Source organism: Babylonia areolata, chromosome 29 (genome assembly GCF_041734735.1).
Source record: "Babylonia areolata isolate BAREFJ2019XMU chromosome 29, ASM4173473v1, whole genome shotgun sequence".
In the NCBI taxonomy this organism is placed as follows: Eukaryota; Metazoa; Mollusca; class Gastropoda; order Neogastropoda; family Buccinidae; genus Babylonia; species Babylonia areolata.
The window spans coordinates 35,211,648-35,216,647 of record NC_134904.1 but is presented as its reverse complement, the minus strand read 5'-3'; the positions used below and the strand labels follow the sequence as shown (position 1 = coordinate 35,216,647).

Below are 5,000 nucleotides of genomic sequence, written 5' to 3'. Positions count from 1 at the left end.
CCTACAAATAAAAAGTCCTTATTGACAAACCAATCTGCCCTAGAGTTAAAACCAAAAAAAAAAAAGGAAAAGGTGGAGCTATCTGTGTGTGTGTGTGTGCGCGCGCGCGTACTGGCGTGTATGTGTGTGTGTGTGCATGCGTGTGTGCGCACGCACACGTGTGTGTGCGTGTCGGCATGCGCATGCGCTCGTGTGTGCGTGCGTGTGTGTTTGTGCGCGCGCGCGCGTGTGTGTGTACTTGTGCGTGCATGTGTGTATGTATGTGTGCCGGCGTGTGTGTGTGTGTGCAGTGCGTGTATGACGTGTGTCGGTGTGCGCGTAGGCGCGCGCGCGTACGGTTGTGTGTGTGTGTAGTACTGCGCGCGCGCGTGTGTGTGTATGCATGTATGCACGCGCATTCACTCGTGTGAGGGAGGGGGATGGTGGAGCGGGGTGTGTGTGTGGGGGGGGGGGGGGGGGGGGGGTTGAAGGAGGATAATAGGGGGAAAGGGAAAGGAAGGGTTAGTTTATCGCGCTGCGCGAAGGGGTCGCTGAACTGGCTGATAAGAACACACACTCTTTAGTTCCACGTTCTGATCGCAGCCAGAATTTGTTCTATATTCGGGTGCGTGCGCGCCGGCGTGTGTGTGTGTGTGTGTGTGTGTGTGTGTGTGTCTGCGACGTTCGGCGAGTGACCAGTGCCACTCACTCACTACCAGACGAACGAACAGAACTCGCCTGCTAAGCTCCCTTGGCTTGTCACCGAGGGAACCGCCGTCAGGTTTGAAAATGGCGGCCTCTTGACGTCTGCTAGTCACAACGTCTCTCATTCTCGTATTTCACCAGGAGTAAATACGTCCTTTCTGTCTCCGGTTACGACGTAGCAAGTCGTTGAAGAATCTGTTTGGTAAGTCTGCTAGGATACTGTTTTTGTTGTCTTGGTTTTGTGAACCGGGAGTTGGTGGAAAGTTTGTAGTTCTGAGTTTGATAAAAAGTTCGTTGAGTCTTTAGAACTGTTCTCGTGCAGTCATGCGTAATAATGGCTTGCTGAAGGTGAAAGTGGTGTTGTAAGGAGTGGAGGTTGGTATTGTGTTTCGTATTGTGTTTCGTTGTCGCTTTTGTGTTGGTTTGTTTTGTTGTTGTTGTTTTGTTTTTTTTTGGGGGGGGGGGGGTTATCGGTAGGTGTGGAATAGAGTTAACGGAGGTACAGCGGAAATTTTCAATGATTTGTTTTACTGATTGCTGTTCGGCAGTTTTATGTCATTAGTTTTACACACACACACACACACACACACACACACACACACACACACCGTGGCGCGCGCGCACACACACACACACACACACTCACACTCACACACACACACACACACACACACACACACACAGGGCAGTCCGTTGACAGTTGATCTCAGAATTGTAATTTCTCCCTCTCCCTCTCTTTCGGTGACATGATCTCTCGCTCCCTCCCGACTCAGTCTCTCTCTCATTCTCCTTCTCCTTGCATGTCAGTTTGTCTCACAGAATGTTAGACCAACGTGTTTCGCAGTTAAAGAGTGCGGTAGGATTTTAATCGAATTTATTGATGGTGTTCTTGTGTACTGAGTTTTGCTGCAAGAGTTAAGAAAAGACAGTCATAAATTTTCAATAGGTAGACCATGTGTCATTAACGTTCACTGATTATAGAGATGGGGGGGGGGGGGGGAGAGAAAGAGAGAGAGAGGTGGGGGAGATAGAGTAGGAGATAAGAGACTGTCTTTCAGTGTGAGATTTTCTAAATCAGTCTGTCTATCTGTCTGTCTGTCAAAACTGGAGAATACTTTGTTATTTCACGTAAGAAATTGAGAGTGGCAAAGAACAGGACAACGGCATGTCGTAATACTACATACAGACGAACACACGCACGTATGCACAACACACACACACACACACACACACACACACACACACACACACACACACACACACATATTTTCCTTAGCGTTGTCTCTCCCTATTCACCCTCCACACATACACACACTTTTACCCCCCACGCCCCCTCCCACAACCCCTACCCCCACGTTTTTTTTGTGGTTTTTTGGTGTGTTTTTTTTTGTGTCTGATATCACTTCAAGTGGAAAGACGTTAAACTGAAGACCACACACACACACACACACACACACACACACACACACACACACACACACACACACACACACACCTTTGCAGCATGAATGTGACTCTGAAAAAGTAGAGGGGAAAAAAAGGACACCGTTGATTTATATATTCAGCAATAATTATACAAACAAACCATCAGAGAATGCGGGGCAAAACAGAACAGCATAAATCTCGAACATCCTCCTCTCCCTCTCTCCCGCGATACTCCCTTTAGAAAGAAGATGAAACAGTACAGTGGTCAATACTGCACACATCACAAGCATCGTCTTGTCAAACTTTCGCCTTCCTTCAGAAGTATTCAACACTGTCTCAATAGAGAAGACAACCCATCACCATTCAAAAAATCTATGGAGAAAGTAAGTGGGGGACGGGGGGGGGGGGATTACTTACCCGTGGGCAATGTGAGTTTTGTATTTCTCCTCCTAACCTCCATCGCTCCGCTGTCCTACACATTCCCTGCCAATGTATATGTATGAGAGACCCCATCGAAAACGGTGTATGACTGCCTAAATGTTGGGATGAAATTGATCACACTCGAGAAAAGCTCACTCACTGAAAGTTGCAGTCCACAAATGCTGAATAAGGGGAAGAAGTGGAAGAGCGAAAGTGAATAATGGAAAATGTGGGGAAAACAGATAATTGATATACAAAGAGAACAAAAGATTGAATAGGTTTTTTCATTCGTTCATTATGTATTCTTTTTTTTTCACTACTGAAATGAACGTATCCTGACAAATTATGTATACTTCATTCTTCTGCTCGTTAAGTCATAGAAATGAATTGAATTGCATTGAACCAAACGGTGATCATATCATCTGTTTAATCCTTGAATATTGTTTCTGTACGAGCCTGGTGTGTGTGTGTGTGCGCGCGCACACACACACACACACACACACACACACACACACACACACACACACACACACACACACACACACACACACACACACACACACACGTACACACACACTACCCAAACTCACGCCCACCTTTTGAAGACGCAACACCTGTAATCACACTTCAGCTGTCTGTAGTGTTTGTTGAGGGCAGCGCTCAGGGATGACAGAAGACAGTGTAATTTATCATCTCTCACTCCTCTCCTACTACACGTCACTGGCCGGCCTAGTCAATGGTTCTCCAGACCTGCTGGGGTTGACTTTCCTCTATCAAGGGCTGCTTCGATGTCCTTCTTTCGTCGGCGTGCTGTCTGGGTGGTTTTCTTTGGGCGATCTCGACTCCTGGTCCTATCTGAAGTGAAGGGCAGTAGGAAGGAAAGCCAGCGAAAGGAAGGAAAAGGAAAAGAGAGAGAGAGGAGGGAGTCGAGGGGTGGGGGGGGGGAGAGAGAACAGAATGGATGGGAAGGGGAGAAGGGGAAAAGAGAGGAAGGGAAGGTAGAGGAGAGGAGAGGGAAGGGATGGTAGAGGAGAGGGAATGGATGGTAGAGGAAAGCACAGAGAAAGAGGAGAGGGACGGTAGAGGAGAGGGAAGGTAGAGGAGAGGAGAGGGAAGGTAGAGGAGGGGAGGGATGGTAGAGGAGAGGGAAGGTAGAGGAGAGGGGAGGGATGGTAGAGGAGAGGACAGAGAAAGAGGAGAGGGATGGTAGAGGAGAGGGAAGGTAAGGTAGAGGGAAGGGACGGTAGAGGAGAGGGAAGGGATCGTAGAAGAGAGGGAAGGGACGGTAGAAGAGAGGGAAGGGATGGTAGAGGAGAGGGAAGGGATGGTAGAGGAGAGGGAAGGTAGAGGAGAGGGAAGGGATGGTAGAGGAGAGGGATGGTAGAGGAGAGGGAAGGGAAAGTAGAGGAGAGGGAAGGGATCGTAGAGGAGAGGGAAGGGACGGTAGAGGAGAGGGATGGTAGAGGAGAGGGAAGGGATGGTAGAGGACAAGAGAGGGAAGGGATCGTAGAGGAGAGGTAAGGGACGGTAGAGGAGTGGGAAGGGATGGTAGAGGAGAGGTAAGGGACGGTAGAGGAGAGGGAAGGGATGGTAGAGGAGAGGTAAGGGACGGTAGAGGAGAGGGAAGGGATGGTAGAGGAGAGGTAAGGGACGGTAGAGGAGAGGGAAGGGATGGTAGAGGAGAGGTAAGGGACGGTAGAGGAGAGGGAAGGGATGGTAGAGGACAAGAGAGGAAAGGGATCGTAGAGGAGAGGTAAGGGACGGTAGAGGAGTGGGAAGGGATGGTAGAGGAGAGGTAAGGGACGGTAGAGGAGAGGGAAGGGATGGTAGAGGAGATGTAAGGGACGGTAGAGGAGAGGGAAGGGAAGGTAGAGGAGAGGGAAGGGAAGGTAGAGGAGAGGGAAGGGAAGGTAGAGGAGAGGGAAGGGATGGTAGAGGAGAGGGAAGGGATGGTAGAGGAGAGGGAAGGGAGAGGAGAGGGAAGGGATGGTAGAGGAGAGGGAAGGGAGAGGAGAGGGAAGGGATGGTAGAGGAGAGGGAAGGGATGGTAGAGGAGAGGGAAGGGATGGTAGAGGAGAGGGATGGTAGAGGAGAGGGAAGGGATGGTAGAGGAGAGGGAAGGGACGGTAGAGGAGAGGGAAGGGATGGTAGAGGAGAGGGAAGGGATGGTAGAGGAGAGGGATGGTAGAGGAGAGGGAAGGGAAGGTAGAGGAGAGGGAAGGGAGAGGAGAGGAGAGGGATGGTAGAGGAGAGGGAAGGGAAGGTAGAGGAGAGGGAAGGGAAGGTAGAGGAGAGGAGAGGGAAGGGATCGGAGAGGAGAGGGGAGGGAAGGTAGAGGAGAGGGAAGGGATGGTAGAGGAGAGGGAAGGGAAGGTAGAGGAGAGGGAAGGGGAGAATGGAAAGGAAAAGAAGGGGAGAGGAACTGAAGGAAACAAAGGGAAAAGAAACAAAGTTCAGGATCGTTCGTTTAT

The 5,000-nt window shown here is 49.9% G+C and overlaps 1 protein-coding gene across 1 annotated transcript in view; it reads left to right on the top strand.

Moving 5' to 3' along the window:
• Positions 1–663: 663 nt before the first annotated feature.
• The window catches only part of LOC143274831 (uncharacterized), a 93,342-nt gene continuing 89,005 nt past the window's right edge, over positions 664–5,000 (top strand). Inside the window, exon 1 of the mRNA XM_076578773.1 lies at positions 664–886. The gene's annotated coding sequence lies outside the window, so the exon portion shown is untranslated. The remainder of the gene's footprint in view (positions 887–5,000) is intronic.